The sequence below is a fragment of the Centrocercus urophasianus genome, unplaced genomic scaffold (assembly GCF_019232065.1).
Source record: "Centrocercus urophasianus isolate 14NV4802_14NV808 unplaced genomic scaffold, USGS_Curo_1.0 seq_14, whole genome shotgun sequence".
In the NCBI taxonomy this organism is placed as follows: Eukaryota; Metazoa; Chordata; class Aves; order Galliformes; family Phasianidae; genus Centrocercus; species Centrocercus urophasianus.
The window spans coordinates 42989921-43009988 of NW_024884586.1; positions in this window are offsets into that span (position 1 = coordinate 42989921).

Genomic DNA, 20068 nt, shown 5'->3' on the forward strand with positions numbered 1-20068 from the left:
GCTGTAGTTAAATACAGTCCTGATAGCTTGTTCATATTTTTGGATGTCTCCCATCCCATATATTTAATTTAGCTGTGAATGTGAAATATAGAGCACTATTTAAACCATGCAAATAAATCATTTATTTATTCTTACTCTATGGCAGGAAGAAAATATACTAGGAATGAGGTATCTTCTTGGAAAAGTAACGTTCTTGTACGAATTGCATTAAAGAGAATGTTGATTTAATTCTGAATTTGGTTTTTTTGGGATTTTGTCTCAGTATTTTAATGTCACTGGTGTTCGCTTTTTTTTGGGCTGTATTTTGTGTAAGCAGCCTCTTAATTGGCATTGACTTCATTTCATTACTACCAAGTTGATTTCTGCATTTTCTTTTTTTATTATTATTAGCATTGTAATTGCTGAATCACATTATTCCCTTCAGTTTCCATACCAAAATCCCTTAGTTTTCATTTTCCTGAAACAGAATAATTTAAGATTTTCTTTGAAATTGTTTTGGTGTTTGCATTTCATATTGGGTCACTCCTGCAATTCAATTTTTATGAGCTTTCATTATAATAGTTTCCAGGGCAATAGTACTGCAGCACGAATCCCGTGATTCTGGCAGTTGCAATGAGAAGATTTTTTCATGGACTCTTTCTATGCTATGGTTATGGTAGGATCTGGCAAACAACTTCTGACAGTTAGGGTGAAATTAAAGATGCACCCCTTGTGCTTTTGCCCCAGGGTTTAAACCAATTTGGCTTCTGAGGCAACTTCTCATGGCTGTTACAGCTTCATCCCAATTGGTTGAGCAGGTTGGGGGAAGATGCTAAGGAGGTTTTGTACTCTGTGATCAGAAAGGGATTTTCTGCAAGCCATGGAGGCCTGGCAATGGCAGCGCAATGGGGGAAGCTTTTGCACATCCCTTCTGGCTCTTGGCTCAAGCCAATAGCACGGATCTCTTGCTATTGCAAACATTCAATTAAGTCACCACTTTATTTAATAAACAATTTAAAAATATCAGTTGTAGCAAAACAAATATGGAGATGACAGGATCAGTTGTGCTTTTAGAGGTGGTGGAGAACAGAATGTCCTTTTCTGGGAAACGCTATGCTTCCAAGAGGAAAGACTGCTCCTTCACAGCATGTGCATCTCAGCTTCTCAAGGTGTTGCTTTCAAAATCCCAGGCAGCCTGGCCTGCTGACACCTATGTGCCAGTGTTTGTAGGAGCATGTGCTGTCACTCTCCCTGGGAGTTTAGATCTGGCTCCTGTCCAAATGAAAATCAGTCTCGTGAAGAATGATTTGGTAAAAGCCTAGAAAATAAGTAATTTGGATAGAGGAAAAGAAGTGATTTTCTGGCTTATGCACTGCTGTCCATTTTGGAAAAACAAAACAAAACAAAAAATACCCCAAACTCCTGAGCTTTGTTTTGAAATCTTTTATTATAAACTGACCAACAAGAAGAAGAAAATCGCCATGCGTTTCACCTCGACAGCAGCACATTTCATGCTCATTCATCAGGTATTGAGGTACTGCTGTCTGTCCTCATTTGTTGGTGTGCTGGTAGAAAGGCTGGGTCAAGGAGAGTAGCCTACAGCTGTGATCCTGAGGGGATCACTTAACATGCAGCATGGATCCAGCAACTCTGGAAAGCTGCCTTAACTTGCCTGGGTATTGTTTTCCCAGAGGGTGTTGCAAGAATTTACAAGAAGCACAGAAATTACTCGATGCCTCACTGTATTTGTTTCAGTTCCTTATTCCCTTCTATGTCTGGCTCTAGCAGCTCTTTTGGGGGGACAAATGTTCTCTACAGGAGTCATCCTCCAGGGGAGCTTTACAATCCTTTCATCCTGGCTTAGCTACTAAATGCCTTGCAGTCTGGGAGAGTCCTGATGCTTTTACCTCTGCAAAGCAGCTCTGATCCTCCCGAATGGGCTGGATATCTTGATGGATTAGATCCCCTCCCGAGGTACCTTTCTTTTGTCATCATGCTCCTCAAAGGGATCCTCCAGGTACTGGGAACTGGACTGAAAGCTGAGTGAGTGAGTGGGGATAAAGAGGCTTAAAATGGGTATTTGCATGGGAGGGCAAGAAGTGACCCTGTGGACCCCAAGACCTTGTGTGTGTGCTGACACACAAGCATCACGTCTTCCCTGGGAGGTTTGGGAGTACCTAGGCTGTCTGAACACTACAGCTTCTGTATAGCAAATTCAATTGTTGGACCTATATCTTAAAAAATGCATTCCAAATCTATTGAAAGATTACTTTCTATTTCAGTAATGATTAATTTCTGTGAAGAATTGCTGGTTTTGTTCCTGTGCCAGTGTGCTCTTGGGCTACCTATGCTCCACAGCACTCATGCTCCTTCAGCTCTTGAGGTTTCTCTCAAAGCAACACCTGGGTTATTTAAAAAAGATGACAGCCCCAAAGCAAATCAATGCAGTGTGTGAAAGTTTATGGGGTTAAATATCTATTTAGCTCTTTTTCAGTTTTGCAGGCATAAAATGAAGATGCATAAAATGTCCTGCCAGCAGCATCCTCAGTTTTCAGCAGCCTGGTCAGGGTATGAGCCAGGACCCTCCTGCCAAACTCAAGATGTTTTTATCCTCCTTCCTTCCTTCCTGGGAAGTAAAGGGAGCAGCAAGAAAAGAAAAATCAAATCTCTTCACTGGAGTCTGGGCAAATAGCCGGCTCTCTGGTGCCTCCAAGTTCTTTCTGTTTAATAAAACACAGCAGAGGAGACTCTCAGGAGGCTTTCTTTGCTTCATTCAGTTCTTAAGGGTCAATGTTTTAACAACTTATTTTTTCTCACACCTGTACTATTACAATGTGTTTGTGCTGGTGCAACTCAGTGAAAAACAGGGAGAGAAGAATTGACTACTGGGATCCTCAGTCTGTCCCATAACATTTAAATGAGCTAAATGACACAGAAATATGTTCCCCCATAGTCAGCAGGAGTTTTCTCAAGCTGCTGCCTGTTTTGCAGAGGAAGACATGAACAGTGAGTGGCAGATCTGCGCTGGGTAAAGGGGAAACTATGATCCCTGCTGCAAGAAACAGGTAAGTTCTTCTGAACACAGAGGCAGGAAAGGCCAGGGCCTTTTGCAACAAACTACAAAGTCATTAATACAAGATAAAATGATGGAAGATTGGGATTTCTGCTCCTCTGGAGTCTGCACCAAGTGAGGAGGTCAGGATGCTGAGGAGGTTGTTGCCATCAGAGTAGCCCTTCCCAGGCTTTTCTCCAAGCCCCAGAACCATGGAGTCACTGATGGGTTTCTTTCACCTGCTCCTGGAAGAGTGATTTAGACAGGGAAACTGAGGGAAGGGATCTAGTGAAAATCCTTGTTTCCACCAGGCTGCCCTGTACTTATTTTCTCATTCCCTCTGCCTGTTTCCTCCCCTCTGTCTCCATGTGCCCCTGTTTCTGGGACGTGACTGAGTTTTTGTTACAGTGCTGTCAAGGTGCTCAGGCAGGCTGAGCAGTGTCCTAAACAGCTGAAAATTGGAACAAATCATCTCAAAGGAAATGATAAGGCTACGTGCTGTGCCCTTTCTTACACAATGAGATGGAGAGGAAGAATCGGCACCAAAACAGCTGCTGTGTTTTCTGCCTCTGCAGCTCTTCTCTCTCTGTCTCTCTCTCTCTCTCTATTCATGTGCTCTTGTCTATTTCTCGGGAGAAAGAAAACAACATCTGCTCTGGCCCATTTAAAATAACCTTTTCCCTTTTGTCGAAATGGACATTTGTTGTCACCTCCAGTACCTTATAACAGCTACCCAAAGAGTGGCTATTCCTGACATTAGGTCGTTCTGTAAGCAGGAAAAATAATGAAGCCTGTTTCTCTGCAGATCTATGTTCCTATCACGTAAAGGGCAGTATTGACTTTTAAGTGAATTATACTCAAGTCTACTGTTATCTCTGCATAAAGCATAAATGATATCGTGCTTGGCAAGTCCAGGTTCTCCAGCCATCCTGTCTCCCTGGCATGTTCATTGCTTTGCTGCTGCCATCAGCAGGCTGACTTTCCTGCTCATTTCCATTTTCCCTTCACCTCCTCGCTTCCATGTTTTTCTGCTGCTCCAGGCTTCTCTTGAGATTGTGTTGTCATTTCCTCCTCCTTTTTAACTCATTCTTTCCCCTAACACAAGCACTGTTCTCTCTGCAAGGTCTGTACTTGTTGCAGCAGGTAGTGGGAGGGATGTGGCCAAACAGCAGTTGCTGCCTGTGCAAGGGAACACCAGGGAACAGTGAGATTGCCCATCATGGGCCCTCCATCATGGGTGCTCTTTCAAGGCCTCTTACCCCCCCACTAGCCACAGCAGACACTCCAGAATTGGCTGTGAACAAGAGCTGGGACCCACCAGCCTCCACCATTCTCTGCTGGCCGTAACCCATTTCTCCTCCTGGCTGTCACTGCACTACAGGGACTGCAGCTTGTTCATGCAGCTCTAGACGGTGTGGGGCTCAACCCAGCTTTGAACAGGGGTGGGACAGCAGGTGTCACACTGGTACTAGTGACCAGCATGGCAGCTGGAGGCAGAAGAACTGGGCCACAACTGGATTTGTTCAATTCTTTTTGCACTCCCTCGTTGCCAGCTAGCTGCTATCATGCATTTTTAATTGATTAATTTTTCATCCTTATACTGAGGTCACGCGTTCATGGCAGTCACTGTCAGCACCCCATGTTCAGTTCATGTAAGGCTATATTTAGACATTTCCAGGATGATACATCCCTAATGTCCAATCTCCTTTTCTGGCTCGTGCAAGTCACGCTTCAGACCTTTAGAGCAGGGTTTGGGAAGTCCTTGTCCAGACCACAAGCCATGACTCTCAGGAGAAGTTTGTTGTGCACAGCAGCATGTCTGCAGTTGCAGAGCTACAAGAAATAACTTCCTGTTTTTTTCACGTTCTTGTGGAATTCTGCTAGCCTGCCCTCTTCTCTTAATTATCTTGCTTTGGTGTGCTGCCTGCTCAACCTTTACCATGATGGCACCCTGTATTTTAAAGCTAAGTGATAGTCTAGAATGTGGGTGATGTGAGAAAAACCACCTGAGGTCGACTTGGGAAGGTTCTAACCACGCTCTCTGCTTCCTGGCCGCTGGCATTTATACATCCTGTGGATATGTAATTATCTCTGAGGAGTTCTACTTTTTCTATTAAATGCTCTTAAGATTGGCTGATGGGGGAAAGATAGTAGGGAGAGGCTTGCATTTCCCAGTTGATCTCATAAGTCTTATTTCAATAGGAAATTGGGATTAAAGGTAATGGGAAATGGAGGAAGAAATGTTAAAAATTACCGCCTTGATCCTTTTCATGTCAGATGCTTTTAATATTTTCTCTCTCTTTCAGTGCATTAAGTAGGATACGCAGGCCTGAGATGATCTGTGTGAAGCCTGGGACTTCATTTAATAAGTTGAAGTTGAGTTAGCACCTTCGAGCCTTTGGGGCTGCATCTTGCATCAGAAAGAACAAAGCTCGTTATCATTCCCGAACTATGCTGCTCTCAGCCACTGCGCTAGGTAATGTGAGGTGATACGTGGAGGAAAACAGGATCTCTTCCAGCATATGTGAAAAGGTGGGTTTGACATAAGACTAAATCAATAGAGGGAGATGGATGAGCATTCATTACCTGTATTTATAGAGGCCTCTGTAGTAAGAGAAGGGAAAGTTTACCTTAGGACATGTGTTCACCTCCCTCCCGTTGTACAGCTGCTTGTCAGCCAGCTCTTTGGCTGCCACAGTTGGGAATGTGTGTTTCAAGGTGAACCACTTCCTATTTCAGTTTGCCTTAAAATGTTGCTTGGCAAACTGAGGTAGCTCAGAAGATGATTGATGAGCGATGAGACAAGCACGCAGCACGGACAGGATGGACAGCTGGGATGATTTCAGCCACAGCCCAGAGCTGATCATAGGATTTAAAGGGCAGGGTTGAGTTGAAGGGAAAACTGATGCTGAGGGAGAAAAGATGAATGAGGAAGAGAGAGAGACAATTTCAACAGCTGTGGTACAGTAGTCACCATAGTGATGATGAGGGAGGAGATGAGATGAAAACAAAGTCAGAAGATGGTAAAAGGCAGTCTGCTGGCTTGGTGTGAGTCTGCAGGTCACAAAGACTGGGCAGGCACCAGCTGGCCTCTCCACACCTTCCTGCTCATGTAGAGGTTTTTTTTGTTGTTTTTTTTTTTTGTTTTTGCCAAAGGCACATTTAAAATTAGTCTTTGGGTCATCATATAACAGTGACAACAACGTTTTACCTAAAGGCTATTCTGGCTATACAACTAAGGCTAAAGGCAATACAGCGGGCTATTGGCTATGCTTGGCTAACTTTGTGATAAGATTGATGTGGGAAAAAAAAATGTCTGTTCTACAATTATTGTAGAAGTATAATTTCTTCATTTTTATGGTCTTCATCCTGTCTTTTATGAATGCCCTCATGTTGTTCATGCTTTTATTCCCTGAGAGGGGAGAGTTGTCCTGCAGATACAGTAATAAGAGCAAAGAGATGCACAAGAACCCACAAGTCTGTGTTAGATACTTGATCTCCCAGTGCTTGCAGATTGTAAGGTAGCATCAGGAGTGGATTCATAAATGCCAGCATGCTGAAAAGCTGCTTACTTAAAACAGCCCAAAGGAGGCGCTGAAAAGAGAAGACCTCCTTAGCTGTAACTATTGCTTCAGAAGATGCTGCAGCAATCAATGACCTGATTGTCCTTTCAGTTGTTTATCATGTTTCTTCCCAAGATTACCACTGTAATTCACTTGAATGTTCCTCACCCGCTCCAGAGCAAAGTTGGTTTTTGCAGACAAACTATGTCATGAGCAACCAGGCAGTGCCTTTCTACATTTGAAATTCAAACTGGAGCTAGGTGCCTGAAACTTTGTCTTCCTGTGCTAGTCTTTTTGTTGTTGCTTCTGTTCCTTCTGCAGCTGCTGGGAATGAGACAAAAGGCTGGGGCTAGAGCACTTGACAAAAAGATCCACCTCCACCCATCAGCAGAGCATCCAGGTGTAGCTGACTCTATGCTGGAAGAGGAGACCCTGCAACCTTTTGAAGCTTTTCTCTGCAGCATGAAATAATTAGAGATCTTTGAGGTAAGGGAAAAGGATGGAGGAGAAAAAAACTGTTCTAGAGATTGCAGCACCTACCTTTGAGTCTCAGCATCCCAGGCCATCCCTAATAATTTAAGTTGTCACGCTTAGTCTCATTCTGTCTTGGTCCCCTCAACACTTTATGCCAGACTGCAGCATTTCTCTAAACTGTAGGAAAAGAGGCACATAAGCTTAGAGAGAAGAAGCAGCCAGTTACTGTGGAATACACCAAGGACCTAAACATTTGACATCTGTGTATTGTGTTACTGCTGTTACTTTGAGGGCTTCAGAATATGCTGCATTTACTCTGACCCTTTCACCTGCAAGTTGTGTTTTTTCTTACATCTTCATGGTAGAATCTGACTTTTTTGCTTGATTCAGAAATAAGATGAATTTAAGATTTCCAAACCTGTTCTTGATCTTCTTTGGTGTGGAAAGGCTTTCAGTCATATCACAAAAAAGCATAGTGATTTTTGTGTGATTCTTTTAGGGTTCAAGATGGATGAAGTTCCAGGATTTACAAAATTGTTTCATTGTATATCTTCAGCTCCAGTAAATATCTTCACCAGAATACTCCTTTCATTTAATGTGAGTTGTAAAATCGACTCAGGCTTTGTAGGAGAAAGGGTGCCCAGCACTATGAGCCCCCTTCCTTTGATCTGTTAAGCAGACAGGAACACAAGTTTAAATTCTTAATTTGTGGAGCCAGCAGTTCTTGATGCTTTTCAGGTTTCCAGTGCCCTCCTGTAACTATTTAAAGCTGCAGGTTCTGTGGAGTATATTGCATGACAGCCTGCAGAAAATGTCAAACTGAACTGCAGACAAACATACTAACCCTTACTTCTGCAAATATTTTCATAACATTTCAAAACTTGTGTTATATAGTATAGTGGCTCAAGCAACAAACCTGAACTCAGATTTCACCATGGCACCAATGTTTGTTTTTGTCAAAATTTTCACAGTGGTATCCCAGTGTAGGGCATGGGCACTGAGGCAAGAGAAAGAAAAAGAGAAAGGGAAATTAGCAATGGGGAGAAGGAGCAGGAGTCAACTTCACGGAAAGGCAGCTGTAGGACAGAAAATCCAGAGATGGAGGTTACAAGTAGGCCATCAGAGAGACTGGGAGGAGATCCCCGAGCGATGGATAGTGAAATGAAAAGAGTGGGAAAATGGAATAGAATGAGAATAAACAGGCATGTAAAGAAAAGAGTGAAGCAGGGATGTAGAAAGGTCCATACTAGGGTAATGCACACCAAGATGTGTGATACCCCCCATCACTGCATGGAAAGGTAGTTCTGCTGCTCAGCCTCTCTGTTTTGCTACCAATAAATAGCTGTGAAGCTGTGATGGCAGGATAGGTGCTCTCCCATCCAGAGTAGCTGGTATCATAGTACTATGAGCAGATACTCCATTAGGTCAAGCAGTAGAATTGTGTAGTGTGCAAGCAGTAGTGTGGATGGACCTAGAGTCTCCTCTTTCTGAGCTTGAATATATGAATGATTCTAGATGTCATGTAAAAAAAAAAAAAAAAGATAAAATCTCCTTCCTCTCACCCCCAAAATAGAAAACTATGCGTACAAGAAACAATGAGGTTGAAGTTCAGGTGATTCAGAAATTCAGATGACTCAGAAAAATGACAGAATAAAAATTGAACTATGAGGCAGGTCTTAATGGGAATACTATTTTTTCCAAACAACTCAATTTTTTTTTTTACATAGACATGAGATAGACAGAGGATCCTTTAGTCATTTTGTTTTGTCTGCAGTATTTAATGTGTGGTCCCCTTTATAATTTATAGACTTGTTTTAAAGACCATCTATTTTCTCCTAGGTAAGGATGGCATATTTTTTTCTCTGGTTCATCTTGCTTTTCTGCTCTTTGAATCCCATTCAGGTAGCTTTTTTAGTAAGTAACCAGGATTTTAAAGGATAGTTTGAGGAAGTTTTGGAGTTAAAGGATGTGAGAGCTACCATTTAAGACTTCTACTTCCCTTTTTTGCTGGTTATATGATAGCTCAAGTCTTAAAATTTTCTCCATCACTGCTGGTTTAGAAGGCTTTGCAAACATGCAATTCATCTTCATATCAGCCTGGCAAGTGTTTCTTTCTGCTCTGTTATTCTGGGGGAAAGTTATGTGGAGTTTTAGAAATAAATTTCATTATCAGTCTTTCAACTTTGATTATGGAGAGCATCCATCCCAGCAAAACCGTGCCAAAAGCAATGGGTAACATTCTCTGATTATAGATCAGAAGACAACAGGATTGACTTGGATCCATTTTTCCTCACAGCTATATGCTTTTCCTTCTTGTGTAAGGTATCTGAAGCATAACATGGTGAACTCTCATTGCAATCTTGGATTCCTTACCAGTTGATTGTATGAATACCCCATTTTACCTGCCTTCTATTGGTCCTAGTTTGTGTAATTCCAAGTAATTCTTTAAAGTGAAATAGAGATCTAGAAGAGTCTCTTGCTACACACACTATGTCCAACCTCTAGCAGAGCAATCAATTACACAGAGAGATAGAAGATCCTGTGGAAAATATTTGATCATTCTATCAAAGGCTTCAGAATTAATAATCAGAAGCAGGATAGAAGAGATATCTGTCAAACTGAAGTTGCACACTCACGCTTAAGTCTAGGACTTCCTCAATTTCCCAGTCACATTGTTCTTACTAGATTCTGATATAAATGCTGCATCTAGAAATGGAGTGGCAAATTCACTTAGCAGAACTGATTTCAATTCACCGCAAAGTATATTAGTTGTGGCCAATAAAGTCAGATTATTTTACTGGATTTACCTCAGTGTAACCCAGAACAGAATGTGGTCCTATGGGTATCAAAGTTACAATACAAAGAAATAAATCTCACCTATTTCAAGTTTTATTAGCTTCTCTTTATGCTGGGCCTTTCAATTTTTATATTTTTCATGCAGTGGGGTTTGGCAGGATGAAAGTCATATTTTTCCATTAGTCTTCATTGTGTCATAGAGTTTTAGTAAAGGAAAGATGATGTTTTAAAAAAGCCAAGAATAGACAATACATGTAATTGTATACAGTGAATTTACTCTTGGCTCAATTTAGCCTTTAACATGACAAAGAATTTTATCCCAGAGCACAGTCAATCTATACAGTATTGCCAAATCAAATAACTTAAAAATCATGAGTCAGATTTTAAAATAAACTTTTTAAAAAATGACATGGACTTCTGGTTTAGAAGAAGAAGAGTTTAGAAAAGAATATACATTCAACTCATTCTGCTTTGCCTTCTGCTTTCTGAGTATTTGCAGGTTGTTCAGGTCATAATTTTAAGCTTTCTCTCTGCAACCACGAGAGCAAGAAAATTACCAGCTTTTTGTTTAAATGAAAGAAAAACGAGAGGTTGCAGTGTAATCACTCCACTCCAGGAGCCGATACTTTGAGGAAAAAACCTCAAATATTACAAAACTTATGATAAAAATGGCGAGAATCGGCGATTCGTAGCTCCTCCATGGTGCCTGAGGTTTAGATATGCTCTTTTACAAATAAAGAACTTCCTGAAGTCTACAAAGGATGCAAGGCTATACTTTTGTGGCAATACCATTAGAAATAACTTCTCCAGGAAAAGACACAGACTGCCAACATCTCTCCACAACCACCTAAATTGGAGGCCTGGCTTGAGGAAAAAAAATTCCGATCTCAGCTGAGTCAGCAATCTGTTACCACAGTATGAATTGGGAACAGATCCAGGAAAGTTAGCAAAAACTTTCCACTTTGTATTTCGGATCAAAAAGTTTCCTGATACCTTGTGGAAATTGGAAGTGGCAGGGATACTGCCTTTTGGTTTTACAACTCTGTATTATCTCTAACAGGCAAGCAGATGTTTGGGGCTCCCTTCTGCACTGGGTTGCCAGGATTTAATTCTTCACCAATCGCACAACGACAAAACAGCACGCAGCAGGTAAGACCAAGCCCAAAGAAGAATTCAGCTTTTTGCAACTTTTAGTTCTGTACAAAGATAACATTAGATTTTGTGCATCTAAACTCACATTGATCAGCAGTAGGGAAGCTTTTCATTGCAAAGCAGCAAACAGAAGTTACAGAGTACAGAGGATGCGATTGATATGCTATCCCATACCTACCAGAAATGCCCACCACCAATAGCAGTAGGTCACTCATTTCTTGTGGAAAAAAAATGGGTTTCTCTGACAACTTTGAGCCAGTTTTTTCAGGCACACTCCATTCCAGTCATCTGAAGATTCCAAAGGAATTTTTCTAATACTTCCAGTTCAGAGCTTTGCAAGCTAATATTTCACCACTTTTACAACAGGTCTTTCAAGATCTGGCTTAGCAGGAGAGGCTTCTCTGGTGGACATGGCTCATGTGCGGGTTGATGCCAAAAGAATCTGACATCACCTCAGTTTTGAAGCAGCAGCCTCTACAGGTGCATAGTTGAGGCTGCTTGATGACAAACTGTCCAACAAGTCTGTCTGTTTTCCTGGTGTTTGGGCTTTGGTGCAGGTCTGCACTGGGTATTTAAGTAGTCCTGCACAATGAAGCAACTCAGGGTAGCGGAAGGGTTACGAGTACCTGAAAAGCCACAGCTCATTGCAAGTATCTGGCACTGGCCTTCCTTAGATAGAGGCCTTCTCCTTCCTTGTCCCTGCTCTAGCAGTTGTGCATCCTACAGCTCTCCATTTCATAGGTTCACAGCAAGCCTTATCCTGATAGCCAACACACATTTTTCCTTCTAAGCTTTTATCCCCCGTCTCTATGCTCTTGAGTCATTACTTTTTTATGCTAATAACTAGAGCTGGGTTCTTTCTAGCTCTCTTAAATTATTGTCTAGCTTATATATAACCCCCTCATACTGTAATCATAGAGATAGTAAAGATTATGCAAATGTTGATCAGGGTGTCACGTGGCTTGCAGAACATTTATCAGAGCTGGTGAGAGCTGAGAAGAAAGTAAGCTTGATTCTTAGGGGCTGGGCTCAATCTGTCCTGAGAACATTTAGATTTTATTTTCTTATTTGAAAATTGAACATATTTGATACAGAGAATATTGAAACTCAGCAAAAAAAAAAAAAAAGATATTTGCATATCATCATGCATCCCTGAAGATACATTTTAAGTAGATACATGGTCTTGGATCTCTCCTGTGCAGTGTGTTGGGGTTGCTAAGTCAGTTGTTTGCATCTCAAGACAGCCACATTCATCTAGATACCACTTGGAGACTTTCTATCATTTTCTTCAAATACACTGAGAAGAGAGACCTCCTGAGACACTCTGATAAAAAAAAAAAATAGGTGAAAGTGAAATTAACCAAAGTATGAGTCAGCAAATAAAGTGATCTTTCCTTTCTTAATTCTGAAGACTCAGGTGGATAAACAGAATCCCAGCTGAGAGATATCTTCTGACAAACAGATGGGTAATTTTTTTTTCCCCTAGAGTTGCAACATTTTCCTCATATTATCCTGAGACAGAATGAATGGAAGCTGGGAAACTTTAAATCTGAATAACTATTTATTATACAAGGTGAGAAACTGCCAAGAATATTGGGAAAACATTGCTGAGTAACAAGGGGCAGAACAACAGGGAACTACAAGCTTTATGCTAAAAGACAAGAGAGGCAGGATATCATACCTGCACATCAGTGTAAACATGTCTTGGATCCAACACGTGTGGATCCACTAGATAGCTTGAGATATACTAGGCAAAGGCTAGCACTCAATTGCTGAGGCCATAAGGAAAGTCCCAAAATTGTGTTTGTAAGGACTGAATCTGTGATGGAACATTCTTCCATGGGATTTTTATGTCTTGCTTATAGATAAGATTCGTGCAGTTTAAAAAGGAAATCAAAACTCCACAATGATAAGCTATAGCTCCCAAGAGAACAAAGCCGACAAATGAAGTTTTATTGTCCTCCAGCCTTCTAGAACAACTATTTTTCAGATGATTACTGCTACTGACTGGATTCTGTCCAGGATTCTGCCGGTATTACTGTGCAACGCACTGAGGTTCCAATGTGCAGTAACCTCTTCAGTATCAAAGCCAGATGAGTTTTCTGGGATCAGGCTTTTTATGAAGTCAGGGCTGAAGATTTCAGGGTTTGAAGTTTCGTCTTTTGCAGATTTGAAAATCCATCTTTTGAAACAGAGATTTTATCTTTTTCTCAAACAATCTCCAAAAATACTCTGAAATCTCCCTTTAGAACTTGCTAGAGGAATGTATTACAGAATTACAGAATCACAGAATCACAGAATTGCAAGGTTGGAAACGACCTGCAAGATCATCCAGTCCAACCACCCTCCCATTCCTATCAGTACCACAAGCTACTAAACCATATCTCGAGTGTCAATAATAAGGGAAAGTACATGCCTCTTAGTTGGCAGAACAGGAAACAAATCTGTTGCGATGCTTTCATGGTACAGGAGGAAAGGCACAAAGCTAAGTCGGAAGCCAAGGAAGTGATGAGACTCAATGACCACCTCCCAGTCACCTCAGATGCTCAAATTGTTCCTTAGTCTGACTCCCACGAGTTGGTTTGTGTTCCCATGACTACATCCAGAAAAGGTGAAAGTAAAAATAGTTACATCACCCTGAAAAAGCAGCTATTATTGATTACCATGAAGAGCTAGTAACAATTTCTAAAGTAATGAGCAATTCTCAGCATTGAAAGTATACTTGTTTGGTTTTTCTTCCAATAATAGGAGAGGTTTTTTTTCCTCCTATATGATTAGAATCTGATACTCTTGATGGAGAAAAGATTCTAATGATATTTTCAGAGATGGATGTATCACCCAGAAAAATGAGAGCACCTGGATAAATCAATACAGCTGTTACATTCATCTCAGTCTTTTACTTTGCCAGGTATTAATAGAATCTTTGCACTTGCTAGTTACAAACTAGCATAATCGCAGACATTATAAGTCTGAGGAAAACTTTTGGACTAAATCCTTGCTCTTGGTAAAGCTGCTTTGTACTGTCCAAAAGGCAGAAAATGGCTTTTAAAGTGGCCTTTAAGATGCTTTTACTGGTTATATTTTGGATTCAGCTGTCATGGGGAAATCTCCATATGGTGGAGAGCTGATCTTGCTGAATCTGCACTCTTCCAGTCACAGCTCTGGATCTGAGAGACAAACGTAAAGCTGAAACACTGCTATACTCTAGTAATTTCCTGCTGTGGAAACATGTCTCTTCTTCCAGGTAGAACTTGGAGTTCAAGTGAGCTACCCTACAGGTCTCTTTGGACATCCACTCAAAAGTTTCATTTGACTCCAAAGTCAACTTAACACAGGCAGGCACAACAGTAGTCTTGACTGTAGGAAAACCTGAAGGATCTCAACAGGAGAATAAGAAAGCCCTAAGATTACTGAGACATACTGTGATATGTCATACTAATATTTCTTGTCAGTCATGTAGGATATGTATAAGCTGACATGGGAATTACAATTAGCTTGAAAGAAAGGAAAAATGTCACATAGCATACACCTGATAGCATATATAACTAACTTCTGGAAGACTTGGGAAATGTTTCAGCTCAAACGCTTGTCATTTAAAAAGCCACCACTTTCTAGGAATTTAAAGTAGATAATCACTGCTTGGGCAGGGGAAAACTTCTCTTCCTTAAGCAGGAAGGCTATGACATTAAACATTATTGCTTAGTAGCTTCTGAAATAAACTCAGGGGAATCTTTATCCTGTGTATAGGATGGAATAAATAAATGTGTATTCCCATGATACTGGTTCTCCTGGGCTGAGCTTCAGCAAACAAAGGAATACAAATTTAAAGATGTTATCGTTCTATTAATAGGCATCTTCAATCCACAGCATAAGATGAGGAAGCTGCAAGTCAAGAAGCTTCCTCAGGCCAAACATGCAGAAACTAGTTTCTACTAAGTCTTGCTCAAATACACAATAGGTATTGATTAGGAATGAGATATTACCATTTTCTGAGACTATCCTGTAGGAACTGTGGAGAGGGCATGCACAGTGAACACGAGTTACAACATTGGAGTGAGCATTATGTACAGAAGAAGTGCCAAAATGCACCTGAAACAGCAGGGCTAATAGGGATGTGATGTATCATTACCAATTTGCAGTAGTTCAGCTGAATGACTGTTAATTTCAATAAACCAATTCACATGAGAAACAATGGTTTGCTCTCCTCTCTCTCTCTCTCTCCTTGTCTCATGTTTACCTCCAGCATTAAAAATTATCTGTTGATACTGCATTCAAGATGATAGGACTGGAAATTATCCATGACTACAATGGGAACAACAACACAGGAAGTTTTGCATAGGAGGTCTTACAGAAGAATTTTCTTCAGCCTTCACTCATTTGGAGTCACAAAGTACTTCTGAGTATCAGATAATAGCTCAAGGGCTGTGCTAAAAGACCAGACCTCATAAGCATAATATTAGAGAGGACTGCAACAGAACAACACCAGTATCTTAGAAGATACTTGTGGGAGTTTGAAGATATTAATGGGAGATTATGAAAAATTGGCAGTGGGAGAGGAAAGGCAACACCAAACTGAGCAGTGTGGCTGATACAGCAGAAGGAAGGGTTGCCATACAGAGTGATTGTGATAAGTTCAAAAGATGGGCCCTTGTGAATGTATTGAGGTTCAACAAAGAAAAGTGCAAGGTTTTGCACTTGGGTTGACGTAATCCCTCAGATGTATGTAAACTGGGAGAAGAACTCCTTGAGAGTAGCCCTGTTGAGAAGAACTCAAGTGTCCTGGTTGATTAAAAACTTAACGTGAGCCAGCAGTGTGCACTTGCACTCCAGAAAGCCAACGGTATCCTGGATTCTGTCAGAAGAGTAGTGGCCAGCCGGGACAGGGGGGTGATCTTCCCCCTCTACTCTGTCCTCACGAGGCCCCATCTGGAGCACTGTCCAGGTCTGGGTCCCCCAGAACAGGAAAGATGTGGAGCTGTTGTAGAGGGTCCAGGTGAGGGCCATGAGGATGATGCAAGGGCTGGAGCACTTCTCCTATGATGATAAGCTGAAGGAACTGAGCTTTTTCAACCTGGAAAAGAGAACGTTGCTGGGAGACCTTGTTGTGGCCTTCCAGTATTTAAGGGGAGTTTATAAACATGACAGAAAACAACTTTTTGCAAGGGAAGTTAGTGATAGGACAAGGGGGAATGTTTTTAAACTAAAGGAGAGGAAAATTAGATTAGATGTCAGGGGGAAGATTTTTACTCAGAGAGTGGTGAGGTTCTGCAACAGAATGCCCAGAGATGTTGTGGATGCCCTGTCCCTGCAGGTATTTAGGGCCAGACTGGATGGAGCCCTGTGCAATCAGATCTAGTACTTGATCTAGCAGTTGGCAGCCCTGCCTGTGGCAGGGGGTTGGAACTTGATGATCCTTGAGGACCCTTCCAACCCAAGCCATTCTATGATTCTATGAAAACAGACCCTTACTAGCCTCACCTGAAAGAAAAGGTTTCTTTGTGACCCAAATCTGTCAGTCAATTCAGCCATACTTCTATGAGCAAGATGCACCACAAACCATCCGACGATTTAATGTCACTAGAGTTCTTTCTACATCTTGCCTCTGACTAATTTTCAGCGCTTCTGAGGCAGCTGAAAAAGCCCTGACAAGCTAAATGTAGAAGGGGTGGAGGACCAGAAGATGCCCTGAAGTTTGGGAATGGTATAAGTACAATTGAAAAGGTTAGCATCTCAGTCCCCTTTAAATTCCCCTTGGATATATCAAAGTACCATGCCCTGATTTAAAGTCTTTTAAGTGCTTGTGCCTAGAGCACTGTTTGTTCACTCCTGGAATGGTTAGAAAGTTCATTGGCTTTCCAGTCCAAGTGTTTTCACGACTGATTCCTAACTTACATCTTTTTGCTTGTATAATTATTTCATTAATTTAAATAGTATTCCTTCTTTGATATTTACTCATCGAATGTATTTACAATGAATCATCACGCCATTTTGCAGCCTTCATTTGTCCAGCTAAGGAAGCTACACTTGCATGTTAAGCTCCCATCCAAGAGCTCAGATGCTCCGTTCCCCCGTCACCCCACTATTCCTCCTCTGCACCTGTTGCAATCTGAGTCAAGCTTTTCTGCTTGTAAGTCACCAGAATTGTACATAATTTTCCAGATGAGGGTCCTTAGCAATGCTGTGTGAGGCCACATTAATACGCTCCTGTCTCTACTAAAAATACCCCAGCTGGTGCATCATAGGCTCACACAAGCCTTTTCCATGGCTCTGCATGCTGGCAGCTTGTAGTTTTTTTCTCACTGAGTGATGCACCCACGTGGAAGGGCCAGAGACAGTACCATCATCACCACCTTTCTCCATTCACCACTCCCAACCTTGAACAAATCCTTGTTTTTCAGTTTGTAATTTTATTTGCCAGTTTCTTTTAATATCTGTGAGTAAAAATCAGCTTTGTCTCCCCTGGTCCCTTTGTGAGGATTTTTCTTTAAGTTCTGTGGTGTCCCAGCTTAGACAGATCCACATTTGTCCCTCTTTCAATTTAATAGGAGCTGAATTAGCCTGTGATTACTCAGTTCAAGATAAGATTAGAAACTATGGCCTTCTACAAGGCCCTTCTGCTTATTAATACAAGGCCTAAACCAGCCTCCTTTGTCATGGACTCCCCCTGTTTGCTTGAGAATCTTGCTTACCTCACACTAAAGCCATGCAACTTCCCAGTGGTATTTTCCATCCACTGACTGATTTTCTATCTGAGATACTGTGCTTTTCCATAGCGATATTCACTTGTCCCCCTTTCTCCATAGTTCTACACATAACAGTTTCTACCCAAGTCTGTAATAGATTACCGCTGGTATTACTGTAGATTCTTTTAAAATTCTGCTCTCATATAATTTTCCAAATCGTTGTCCTCTTATTTTACTTCTTTGAACCATTTTACTAAAATACAGTGCTACTCTGTACTCCTTTGCCGTAATTCCTGTTGTTCCAAGCACTTCTGCTGGCAGCGCTGCATGGCAGGTACTTGCAGTGTGCCACAGCAGCACAGGCAGGCAATGCTTCAGTAGCCACTGGAAACATTGGGTACGCCATGAAATCCCAAACCACTTGTAGGTTGGTCACCACCAGAAACATATTGCTGTAATAATCAACCATGTCCTGGGGTGCATCAAGCACTGGGAGGAGTTGTCCTGTTCTACGCTGCATTGATGCAGCCTCACCTCAAGTATTGTGTGCAGATTTTGGTGCCACAGTACAAAAAGAATATGAAACTCTTAGAGAGTGTCCAGAAGAAGACTATGAAGATGCGGAAGGATCTGGAAGGAGGACAAAGTGAATTCCCTTGGTTTGTTCAGCCCTGAGCAGAAGAGACCTCACAGGGAGCGAATGGGCAGCACCGAGCTCTGCTCTCTGACAGCAACAGGGCCTGAGGGAACGGCACGGAGCTGTGTCAAGGGAATTGCAACTGGGGGTGAGGGAAAGGCTCTGCACCAGAGGACTGCGAGCATGGAACAGCCTGTGCAAGGCAGTGGGCATGGTCCCAGCTGCTGGAGTTCAAGGAGTATTTGGACAGTGCTCTCAGATACAGGGTTTGGATTTGAGTGGTGCGATGTGGAGCCAGGGGTTGGACTCGATGATCCTTATGGGTTTCTTCAACTTGAGATGTTCCATAATTCTATGATATTAGAATTTTTTAAAATCTTGTAACTGTGACACAGAAAAAACAAGGCACTTGGAATGGGAGGTATTTAATCAGACCAACACTTCAGCTACTGACACTTTTAAATATGGAAAAGCCTCTGCTTGACATCTTAAAGATAGTATAAGAATTTGTTTTTGGTCTTTTTTTTGGGGGGGGGAGGGGAGGAAGATTACATTAGTATAACTGTCAAAGCTATTAGCACTGCAATCCTATTATGTTTCTTCCCTTTTTTCTTTTTTTTTTTCAGGGCAAATCAAGAGGACAAACACACAACAGCAAAAAGAGCAGCAAGGAAGGAAATTGCAGGCATGTTTATGATGGAAACTTATTTACAGCCCTGCTGCTGAAGAGATCAGGGCTCAATACTCAGTCCTGCCAGCCATGCCAGAGCTAAGCAATCCTGAGCAAGTGATGGGAACATTTAAGACATCGGTCTTAGATTGTCTTTCCGATCACAGGTTCACAGCATCTTTGCAAAAGGCGCAGTTGTCTTGACAGCTATGCCAGCCTCTTCCTGGGGACAGCAGCAAAAGGAGGGAAGGAGGGAGAGAGGGAAGGAGGGGGGAGAACAGAGAGGTGGGATGAGGAAGAAAAACAGCACACGAGGAGGGAATTAGCAGTGCCAGCCGAGCGTCGTGTTTGGGGTCTGATGAGGACACAGCGGAGCAGGAGATGTTTGGTTCGCCGGGCGAGTTGGCGTGGGCGTTGCACAGATGCGGGGGATGCGGATCGAACAGGGAGGGTCAGGATGGATTTGGGGACACGGGGAGATGCTGCAAGCAGTGGCTATGACGCGCAGCCCGCCCGTTCAGGATCACGCATCCCGCCGTTCCTCCCTAGCGATCCTCGATAAACAACGTACAAAAAGGACGGTGACCTCATCCCAGTGAAACCGGCCAAACACCAGCACATTTCTCCGTGCTCGGCTCTGCCGGTCTCCGCGCTCCCCACGTCCCGCCGCCCAGCACAGCAGCCCCGTGCGGCTGCAGCCCCTTCGCACAGCTCCCGCCGAGCACCCCGCAACGGCCGAGCCTCGTCCGCCGCTCGCAGCCCGCTGCGGGGAGCCGACAAGCTGTATCGTGCACCCCGCGTGAAACAGACACCTCTGACGCCTGTCAAACATCTGCCCTAATCAGGAAATAACACGGTACGAGCGGAGCTCGATGCAGGCATTTATTTCATCCGGCTGGCCGGGCTGCTAACGGCCGGCAGCATCTCCTCCTCTGCCGGGGACGCAGCGCCCGGCTCTGCCCGGGCTTCGGCACCCGCTCTGCCGCCCGGGGCGAGGCGCCCCGGCTCGCGGCTCCTTTCTGCTCTTTTCCAGACTCTTCTCCCCCTCCCTCCCTCCCTCCC